General features: G+C 42.1%; 1 protein-coding gene across 2 annotated transcripts in view; it reads left to right on the forward strand.

Annotated features, from left to right (window-relative positions):
* Positions 1-12,089, forward strand: part of S1PR2 (sphingosine-1-phosphate receptor 2) — a 108,341-nt gene that overhangs the window by 38,137 nt on the left and 58,115 nt on the right. For both annotated transcript variants that reach the window (XM_089657643.1, XM_089657642.1), the window contains exon 2: positions 5,111-5,232. The gene's annotated coding sequence lies outside the window, so the exon portion shown is untranslated. The remainder of the gene's footprint in view (positions 1-5,110; positions 5,233-12,089) is intronic.

The raw sequence follows: 12,089 nt of genomic DNA on the forward strand, positions 1-12,089 counted from the left end.
TAACAGAGTTTTGCCCACCAGCACAAGGGGGCAAAGTTCCAATGACCACCAGCAGAAGGGGGCAAAGTTCCAATGACCACCAGCACAAGGGGGCAAAGTTCCAATGACCACCAGCAGAAGGGGGCAAAGTTCCAATGACCACCAGCACAAGGGGGCAAAGTTCCACTGACCACCAGCACAAGGAGGCAAAGTTCCACTGACCACCAGCACAAGGGGGCAAAGTTCCACTGACCACCAGCACAAGGGGGAAAAGTTCCACTGACCACCAGCACAAGGGGCAAAGTTCCACTGACCACCAGTACAAGGGGGCAAAGTTCCACTGACCACTGGCACATGGGGGCAAAGTTCCATTGACCACCAGCACAAGGGAGCAATGTTCCACTGATCACCAGCACAAGGGAGCAATGTTCCACTGATCACCAGTACAAGGGGGCAAAGTTCCACTAACCACGAGCACAAGGGGGCAAAGTTCCACTGACCACCGGCACAAGGGGGCAAAGTTCCACTGACCACTGGCACAAGGGTGCAAAGTCCCACTGACCACTGGCACAAGGGGACAAAGTTCCACTGACCACCGGCACAAGGGGGCAAAGTTCCACTTACCACAAGCACAAGGGGGCAAAGTTCCACTGATCACTGGTATTCTGTACCTTATGGAATGGGTCATGGCTGTAAAAAACACATTAGAAGTAACCCCCTCATATGACAATGCTCAGGCCTGGTGATTGGCCACTTAACTAGGGCCAGATTTGGAGGATGCAGGGTCTATTTTTCAGACGCTCTGGCAGCACAAACATAATTTTGTCGTACTTAATGGCCATGCCCAGCAAGGAATATGTCACGCCTCTGACACAGTGTCCAACTTTGACAGCATGTCAATGGCAACAAATCAGAATGTGCTTAGCATGTTGCTGAGAATGCCCAGTGTGGTCTCTGTATCCATGTGTTTAGTATGTCTATGGGATTGTGCCGGGTATGGCCATTATGCAAGTGTACAATCCAAACGCACACGTTCCCACGTTAAAAATGGCTGTGTGTATGGCTGTGTGTCACATAGTTACAGCAAGGCAATGTTTCGGAGTCTCGCAGGACCCCTTCATCAGGCATGGTCATGTGAAGGGGTCCTGGGAGACTCCGAAACATTACCTTGCTATAACTATGTGATCGTTCATTAAAACTTTTGGACCCATATTGGTGATCCTCGGTGTGCTGGTGACATTCTCCATTGCTGATTCTGTTTGGTTCCAGTTGACGGTCGCTGCAGCACCCACTTATACACACAGCCATTTTTAACACGGGAACGTGTGCATTTGGATTGTACACTTGCATAATGGCCATACCCGGCACAATCCCATGGACACGCTAAGCACATGGATGCAGAGACCACACGGGGCACTCTGTCAGCAACATGCCAAGCACATTCTGATTTGTTGCCATTGACATGCTGTCAAAGTTGGACACGGTGCCAGAGGTGTGACATATTCAAGTGCATTGCATTCTGTAACCCATACTGTCTCCTACGTTATGACCTACAGGTGTACTGACAGTGACACATTGACTTGGTATGACCATACCATACAGGTATGTGGAAGGATTAGGGCACAGTTGTTTCTTGACATCATTTCTAGATCCATCCCTTTCAATGAATGGGCACACTTTTGCTAGTAAATGTTATTTGTAGAGCTGCTGATTGTACAACACCTTACTTGTCAGAATGAAGGTATTACCCTTTAAGTGTGTCTGCTATTGTACTTAGGTGACACAATGACAGCATTTTATCATACTGCCTGCCAGAAAGCAGTAGACAAATTCTAAGCTGTGTCTGACGCACGGCGGCCAGACAACAATGGTGATCAGGGTCAGCTCTCTCTAGGAGACCAAACCCTTCTCATCCACTGCCTTGTTTGTTATTGCAGAGCAGAACAATGGGCAGCAGTGCTGGGCAGGGGAACCGCACTCTCAGCTGGCGCCTCGGTCACACTCCTGCACTGACAGGGCACTGCGAGAAGGGACATGCCGCTGATGATGTTGTCAGTGATAAGGAGGACATCGGTACATTCTGCCATGATATACAATACACGTGTCCGGCACTATGGGCTGAATAACTGTTAGAGCACCATATGGCACTGGCACCGGCAAAGTGTTTGCCAACTCATCCTGAACTGTTTGTAATAACTGTCACTTGGTCTGTTGGTGCAAACTTCCCATTGCTTCATCATCTCTTCCTCCTTCACTCTCACTGACCCAGGTGTAGTGATTACAGCAGTTTAATTCTGGCAAGGCATAGAAAAAGAAAGGGGGAGGGGTAAATGGTATATATGGGCATTAGGGCTCATTCATGCCACAATGCAGTCTGCAACCGTGGAAGCTTTTTTGTGAAATGACATATACAAAACAGGTCCTGCTCTATTATTTAGAACAGGGTGCACCGCAATACACATGGCATTTGCATCTGTTGTTTTACAGTGTACCATATGTGCGTTGGGGAGCAACTACCCACATGGAAGAAAAATATATTTGAAATATATTTTTAAAATATTCTTCCCAAATATATTGACACATACAGTGAAGAAAATAAGTATTTGATCCCCTGCTGATTTTGAATGTTTGCCCACTCACAAAGAAATGATCAGTCTAAAAATCGAATGGTAGGTGTATTGTAACACTGAGAGACAGAATAGCAACAAAAATTCAAAAGAAATGCATGTCTAACAAATGATGCACTGATTTGCATGTTCATGAGGGAAATAAGTATTTGATCCTCTATCATTCAGCAGGATTTCTGGCTACCAGGTGTCTTTCATACAGGTAACAAGCTGAGATTAGAAGCAGTCTCTTAAAGGGAGTGCTGCTAATCTCATTTTGTTACCTGTATAAGAGACACCTTTCCACAGGAGCAATCAAACAATCAGATTCCAAACTCTCCACCATGGCAATACACCTACCATTCGATTTTTAGACTGATCATTTCTTTGTGAGTGGGCAAACATTCAAAACCAGCAGGGGATCAAATACTTATTTCCTTCATTGTATTTGAAATACTACAATTTTGGCCATATTCAATATATTTAAAAAAAAATATATATATATATATATGCTGTATGTTGAAATGCAATGAAATGAAAAATATTTTTAAAAATACATTTTCAAATATACTGTATGTCTTTAAAAATACATTCAATCTGCATTTTTGGAATGCATTTACAAATATATGTAAAAATATATGTTAAAATTACTTTTTTATATGTTTAAAAAAAATCTGAAGAATATATTTAAAAAAAATATTTAAAAAAATATATTTTTCATATATTTTTAATATATAAAAAACACATTTTAACATGCAGTGTATATATACATATATATATATAGATAGATAGATAGATAGATAGATAGATAGATAGATATTGAAATATATTGAATATGGCCAAAATTGTAGTATTTCAAATATATGTCAATATATTTGGGAAGAATATTTTTAAAATATATTTAAAATATATTTTTCTTCCATGTGGGTAAAGCGGAACCCAACTGTATCTGAGCACCACAAACTGAAAATGTTGCTTAAAGCGGAGTTCCAGTCTGTTTTGTGTTTATTAAAAATCAGCAGCTAGAAAAACTGTAGCTGCTGACTTTTAATAAACACACACCTGTCCGGCAGTCTTCTGGGATCTGTGAAGGTTCCCAGGAGACTGCGGGAGGAAGGAGGGGGCCGAACTTCCGGCTCAGTTCACCTCCACAAACTGAGCTGGAAATGGGAGAGGGTACCTGTCAAAACCAGGTATCTGCCCCCCCCCCCAAAAGGTGCCAAATATGGCAGTGGGGCAAACAAACTGAGTTTCCACTTTTGAGTGGAACTCTGCTTTATTTATTTTTAATCTTAAAAGCTAACTCACTCATCCATCCATGCCTGCATGCTAGAATTAAGAACAGATGAATTCCAGGACATAAATGCTACATGAATCATCTGCACTTACTCAAATGCAACAAAAGCTTTATTTTATTGAGGAATCACTTTGAAAAACAACCCCCCCCCCCCCCCAGGCATTTGAGTAAGGGCAGGTGATTCATGTAGCATTTACATCCTAAAATCCATCTGCCCTTAGATCAGGCATGCAGGCAAAGTGTTCTTCGCTGGGTAAGTCCTTCCTCCCCTCCTTTAGATGAAATAAAAAAAATGCCCATGAAGACTCCTGGGATTTATGACATAATTGTGGCCTAGGCCAGAAACCAGGAAGCAACTGTAAAAAAAAAAATTAAAACAAACATAATATACCTTCCTATCCATTTACTAATACTAGCAGCAAAATGCTGTCTAACTTTTAAAGATTGGTCCCCTTTAAAGCTGAAATCCAGGCTCGCTAAAAATGTTAAAAAGCCCCTCCACCAGGATATTTAAAATATATTTGGTTTATCTAGGAGGAAATATAATAGGGATTAAATCAGGTCATACATGGCCATGGACTGGATGGAAGAATTCACTTGATTCTCCCATCCACACTAAATAACTTGGATGGATAAATCTGCAATGCTGGCTTTTGTATTCTGACAACCCACTGCTATCATTATATCTGATCGGATGCAGGTACTGTTCGGCCAAGAACTTACTGCTTGGCGCTGTCAACAAAATACAGCTGAAAAATAGAGCCAAGTGAGTTTGACAACACCAGCCATTAAACAAATTTCAACTTATTCAGCAGAAATTGGACAAAATTCGATCTGTGTACTTGCCTTAACCGGCAGTCCTATAGCAGGTGGAACTCCTCTTCCCTCCAGCTCCAGAATGCAGGCAGGCCCCCAATGTCATCAATGCAGGACCGGGGTTAGCCACTTCTTCTGGATTGTAGATGATGCCCTTGGTGAAAAGGGTGACAACATGACTGGGGGAAGAAGAGTGGCTTCAGGGAACTAATTGTCAGAATTGATTGGGAGAAAGTGTACCAGACCATGGATTAAGGTAAGTACTCTCTCTTTTAAATAACTGGAAAAACAAGCAATATTTTCTTCATCTGTTGGGGGGAGAGGTACAATTAATTTTTGCGACCTTCCTGATGTTTGGTGCTAATGCTGGCCATACACTAGTAGAATTTAATTTAGAAATTTTTTTTTTCAGAATATTTTCACGATTCTCCAATCAATAGTGGTGTCAAATCAACATTTGTTTTGGACTGCAGTGACAAGAAAAGTTGAAGGAGCAGGATGGAAATATTTCCTTGACCAAATCAATTTCCAACAGTGAGTGTGGTTTATGTTTTTTTTTTATATATTTCAATGTGCTCTAACGCCTACAGGGCAAAAGGTACGCCCACGCAGGGGTTATCAATGGCACATAAGTTACAATAACATTAATGTAACTCTAACTGTAACAACTAAAGGCAGCTATCCACTGTCACACCAAAAACAAAGAGAAAGAAAGAAAGGAGTACAAAGAAAGGAAGGAAAAAAACAAAGAGCAGGGGTCCAAGAACGCCAATACCGAACGCCATTACATCCCCAGACTAGCCAGGGGGAGCGTGGGAAATGCATATTGCAAACACGGCTCCCATATTTTCAAAACTTTACGTTGGGAGTCGTTGCAGATACTCGACAGTGAGTGTGGTTTATGTTTGATAATGTTCATTCCAAAACTGGATGTTAAAAGCAAACAAAATTACGGAGTACTTTCAAAAGCATAAGATAGAACGAGTTCAGAGACGGGCAACAGAAATGGTGAAAGGCCTAGCAGATCTCCAAATATCACCCAAATCGTACTCTCCGCTCCTCGCACGACCTCCTGCTCTCTAGCTCCCTTGTCTCCTCCTCCCATGCTCGTCTCCAGGACTTCTCCAGAGCTTCCCCCATCCACTGGAACTCTCTACCCAAATGTATCAGACTATCGCCTACTCTGCCCACTTTTAGGCGATGTCTGAAAACCTATCTCTTCAGGGAAGCCTATCCTGCCCTCAGCTAATAATGGAATCTTCTACTCTTCCAACCAGTCCATCCCCCACAGTTACTTCCTTTTGTACCACCAGCCCCTCCCTCTTAGATTGTAAGCTCCAAGGAGCAGGGCCCTCCTAACCCTCTTGTATTGAACTGTATTGTTGCTGTATTGTCTCCCGTTATATTGTAAAGTGCTGAGGAAACTGTTGGCGCTATATAAGTCCTGTATAATAATAATAATAATAATAATAATAATATAACCCCTCAGGAGAGACTTCAGAATCTTAACATGTACAGTCTGGAGGAAATAAGGGAAACGGGAGATATGATTGAAACCTTTAAATACATTAGTATGAATAAGATTCTGGAGGGCAATTATCTTCAATATGAAGCCAAGATCAAGAACATGGAGACATGACCTCAAACTTGCAGGAGGAAAGTTCAAAACTAATCTTACAAAGTAGTATTTTACTGAAAGAGTAGTTAAGGCTTCGAACAGACTTTCAGCAAAGGTAGCGAGTCATTCAGCAGTAAGTGGCTTCAAAGATGCTTGGAACAAACATAGATCTATAGTTAAAAAACTCAAAAAAAGACAAAAATGTTACAAAAAGTATATGTAAAATAAAAACTAAATTGGAAGCAGACTGGATGGAGGATGTTTTTTCTACCATCACTTTTTGTCTTTTTTTTCATCTGTCACTCTTCTGTTTCTTTCAGTCGACATTCATCAAGGCATCAAATGTACAGATTAGCATTTTTTTACAAAGGTTTTTTCTGAAATCCACTAGTTTATAGCCAGCTTTATTTGGAAGTTCTGTCCAGTTATTTCTAGGTGACAGACTGGCTTTAAAGTCCTCACTGAAAAGAAAACCCCGACAGCTCAGTGTGCTAAGGCAACACCACTAAGTGGAATGGATTTCAAAAGTTTGTCGTTGAAAAGGGAACTACAATTTAAGTGAACAATTATTCCAAATGCAGACAGGATAGGGATTAGTGCTAAGAGATTTAGCGGCCTTTGGCCTTGAAGTGTTCCTGTGAATCGCCTCCTCACATTTCTCCTCAACTGGCTGAGCACACCCTCTCCAGTTCTCTTCTGTTCCCTTGAAGTTCCCAATATATAACAAGGAAATGGGTCCCCTCTGTTTTCCCATAGAGGGGACAGCGGCTGACCGAGCAGAAATTCCATTGTTTTAGCTGGGGACATGGGACAATCTCGGCCTTTGTTTTGTTTTTAATGATGTCCATTAAGGCCCCATTCACCTCTTCCTCCCCCTTCTGCTCTTCTCTTTTTCCAGCCAAGCTGATCTTTTTCACATTTCCTAAAGCCTGTCAACCTCATGCAAATGGAATTGCTGTCAAGTGGTACACCTTTAACCTCTGTTGGAGACAAACAGAAGGGTTGTTTGGGACCACACACGGTGCTGTAATACCACTGGGCTGTTTTCCCCTTTGTAGGTCACTGGCCATTTTGCAGCATAAGCAGATATGATGTCGAGTGTTAGGGGATACTGTAAATAGCCCATACCTCCCAACCTTCTGAGATAGGAAAGAGGGACAAATTATATGTATGTAGGCGCAGGATATGTCCTGCTTTCTCCCCTGCTATGTGGACTGTGAAGAATGAATACGCAAAAAATTACTTGTGGCTAAACCCACAAGTGCTTTTTTCACCACAACTTTTCCTTTATGCTGGCTTTTCAAATTTAATAATTCAGATGATAGATGGAAGGTTTAGTGTAGTATAACACTTTAGGTACAAATTCCACCCTTATAATCAAAAATATATATATTTTTTTAATCCTAAACGTTGTCCCAGCACTTACTAGTCCATGGAGTCCAGCATCATCTTGCCTGTAGGGAAAGTTCTCCTTACACTGTTCCTATCTGGCTCCAACATCCCGGATTCAAATCTAGCGCATGCACAGACATGCTGAAAAGATCTTTGCCAGGTCCATGGGATCTGGCAGATCCCAGTGGCATATCTGAGCATGCACCCAACCCCTTGCACATGCACAGACCCACCACGGGCCCTGCCAGTACACTGGCAGAGACTCCCATGCCATTGCTGCATTTGCAATATCCCATGAGTTGCATCCTGAGATGAGTGATATAGGAGGCAGCTTACAGGACCATGCATGTGCAAAAATGCTCATGCCGTTCCTCTGCATGCACAGGTCCAGGGTTGTCATTCTTGTCTGGGTGAGAATGATGGACCTGAATTTTTGGCATATCTGAGCATGCACTCAACCCCTTGCACATGCACAGACCCACCGTGGGACCTGCCAGTACACTGGCAGAGACTCCCATGCCATTTCTGCATTTGCGATATCCCACGAGTTGCATCCTGAGATGAGTGATATAGGAAGCAGCTTAGAGGACCATGCATGTGCAAAAATGCTCATGCTGTTCTTCCGCATGCACAGGTCCAGGGTTGTCATTCTTGTCTCGGACCCATTCAGACCCTTTTCGGGCCCATTCAGACTGCTGCCCTCCTTTGCCATATGTTCATGCGTGCCATTATGTCACGTAATGTGCACACGGCAAAGGACACAAAAATGCGTATGACTCTCTTTAGCAATGCAGCACAGAACAAGGCACAGTACATGCAATGGGGTGTGCTGAAGAAAGTATAAATTGAAGTGCCACACCACCAAAAAAGTTCAGATAAAACTTTATTCCAATAAAAGCCAGAGGAAAAAAGCAAAGATTATCCAACACGTTTCATGGATCTAAAAATGCCCCCTTTATTCGGGCTTAAGACTGAAAACAAAGTGAATGGACTAGAAGTGAACTGGACCAGCACAGGTCTTGTCAGTAGCTGGTTTGGAAGTCTATACCCTTGTATAAACACTTCTATGCCTGCTATATCAAACCATTTATGTGGTTCCTTCTCCTGGCATAATACTTGCTTCCTCAATGAACAGGGGTGTGCATACCCACGCACCAAAGCCAATGGGACCTAAGAGGTTTACCTAACTGATAATTAGGATTTTTATAGACAAGAACTGGGGATTGTTGTGTTCAAATTTTCCTAAAGAAAGAGATCAAGCACATATTGCCCATTCCTTCTTCAAAAGTGATATCATAGGAGAGAGGATAAATCACTTCTTATTGTGTCATCAAAGTCACACCAATTTTTAACAGTAATGATGCCATTACTGATACCATTACTGATAAAGATTGGTGTGACTTTGATGACACAATAAGAGGTGGTTTGTCCTCTCTCTTATTATTATTATTATACAGTATTTATAAAGCGCCAATAGTTCGCTCAGCGCTGTACATTACAAAGGGGGACAGAACATGTGACAGAACAATACCAATACAATGCAAAACATGAGGGGATCGACGGCCCTGCTCTTTCGAGCTTACAATCTAGGAGGGAGGGGATGGTGGCACAGGAGGAGAAAGCTGTGGGGGATGGAGTGGTAGGAAGAGTGGAGGAGGTCGGCAAGTTAGCAGGGGGTGGGGTAGGCTTCCCTGAAGAGATGGGTTTTCAGGGTGCGCCTAAAGGAGAGGAGAGTAGGTGATAATCTGATGGGTTGGGGCAGGGAGTTCCAGAGGATGGGTGACACCCTGGAGAAGTCCTGGAGGCGGGCGTGGGAGGAGGAGACCAGGGAACTAGAGAGAAGGAGGTCTTGGGCAGTACTTGGATATTAGGTCAGTGATGTAGTTCGGGGCAGTGTGGTGGACGGCTTTGTACATCAGTGTTAGGACTTTGATCCGTTGCGCAATCGGAAGCCAGTGGAGGGATTGGCAGAGGGGGGTGGCGGAGATGGAGCGGTTGGAAAGGTGAATGAGTCTGGCAGCCGTATTCCGGATCGACTGAAGCGGGGATAGCCAGCGGTGAGGCAGGCCAGTAAGGAGGGAGTTGCAGTAGTCGAGTTGTGATATGATGCGGGAGTGGATGAGCTGTTTAGTGGTTTCTGGGGTTAGGAACGTGCGTATTTTGGCGATGTTGCGGAGGTGGAGTCTGCACGAGTTTGTTAAAGATTGGACCTGGGGCTGGAAGGATAGGTTGGAGTCCTATGATATCACTTTTGAAGAAGGAATGGACAATATGTGCTTGATCTCTTTCTTTAGGAAAATTTGAACACAACAATCCCCAGTTCTTGTCTATAAAAATCCTAATTATCAATTAAACTTATTAGGTCCAATTTGCTTTGGTGCGTGGGTATGCTATACCCTAGTATACCAACTAAAGGCCTCCCAGATGACAGAGATACTGAGAAAGGATCCAAGGAGACTGCTTTCCTGTGAAGTTGGTGGCAGTGTTATGTGAGGTGGTGGGAACAGGGGGCAATCTGTAGAAATGTATTTGATTGCCTCCAGGTTGACCAAATATTGACCATTAATGTAGCTATTTTCAGTCACATTAAACCAGCTTCTGATTGCTAATACAATCACAAGTGATTGAAATAACCATAGTAACCGATTATTAACAAATATGATCAAACAGAAAACTTTGATCAAGTTTATTGATTCAATGTGATTTGATTAATTCAAAGAATACCTTCCTTACCAGACTTTCTATGTAACTATATTGGTTGAACTGGATGGACTTGTGTCTTTTTTCCACCAGACTGTGAAATGAGATTGATCTAAAACAAGAGCCCCATCAATAGTGTGATAGATGGCGAAAGTGTTCAGTAAGAAATAGTGAATTGTTCATTTGGTTATTCTTTTATTTGATCAGAAAATTGGATAAAAAAAATTAGATGGAACAATCGTATTTCCATCTGCTGTGTCAGCTTAGCATTGTTACAAGAACATGAATTTCTTGGTGGAACTGTAATGACTCATTATTGAGTTTGGATGTGCCTTGTTTATCTGCAGGTTTATTACTGCTCCAAGTTAATCAATGTCAGTGTAAACTGCTGTGCCACTGTTCTGTTTTATATATACTGTATGTTTCATATCCAGCATAGCAATTTACGTAACCTGGGTTTATTAAGAGAAGAGGTACCCAAAATATTTATTACAGATACTTATATAGCATCTCAGATTTTATATGTTTATTGTAACATCATTTACTACTGTACTTTACTTCACGTATCACCATGGGCATTATTGTATTTAGATTCTGCCCATGATACACTTTATTGTCTGGCATTTGCTTTTTGAGCTGTTTAGCTGATATTTTCATGCTTTTACTTGATGCACTTTCCTGTTTCACTCAGCTCATTACATTCGTGATGAACTTTACCATATTGTTTGATTTTTAGATTTCGCATTTAGTAATGTTTTTTGCACTTTTATGTGTTGCACTTTACCCTTCCGTAAAAAAGTTACGGTATACTCCTATTCCCACAGATGATCCAGAGGAAGGCAAAAAAAACCCAGCAAAGCATAATCCAATTTGCTCCTGCTGGGAAAAAATTCCTTCCTGATCCCCCGAGAGGCAATTGGATATTCCCTGGACCAACTTTACCTATAAATGTTATATCCAGTTATATTCTGTGTATCCAAGAAACGATCCAGGACTTTTTTTAAGCAATCCACTGAGCTGGCCAGAACCAACTCTTGAGGGAGTCTATTCCACATTCTCACAGCTCTCACTGTGAAGAAACCTTTCCGTATTTGGAGATTAAATTTATTTTCCTCCAGACGTATAGAGTGCCCCCTTGTCCTCTGTGATGACCTCAGGGTGAATAGCTCTACACCGAGTTCACTGTATGAACCACTGATGTATTTATACATGGAGATCATATCCCCCCTTATGTATTATACATGGAGATCATATCCCCCCATATGTATTATACACGGAGAACATATCCCCCCTTATGTATTATACATGGAGATCATATCCCCCCGTATGTATTATACATGGAGATCATATCCCCCCCTTATGTATTATACATGGAGATCATATCCCCCTTATGTATTATACACGGAGAACATATCCCCCCTTATGTATTATACACGGTGATCCTATCCCCCCTTATGTATTATACACGGAGATCATATCCCCCCCTTATGTATTATACACGGAGATCATATCCCCCCCTTATGTATTATACACGGAGATCATATCCCCCCTCATGTATTATACACGGAGATCATATCCCCCCCTTATGTATTATACACGGAGATCATATCCCCCCCTTATGTATTATACACGGAGATCATATCCCCCCCTTATGTATTATACACGGAGATCATATCCCCCC

The sequence above is a fragment of the Staurois parvus genome, unplaced genomic scaffold (genome assembly GCF_062004578.1).
Source record: "Staurois parvus isolate SC_StPar_1 unplaced genomic scaffold, SC_StPar_1.0 ptg001014l, whole genome shotgun sequence".
Classification (NCBI taxonomy): Eukaryota; Metazoa; Chordata; class Amphibia; order Anura; family Ranidae; genus Staurois; species Staurois parvus.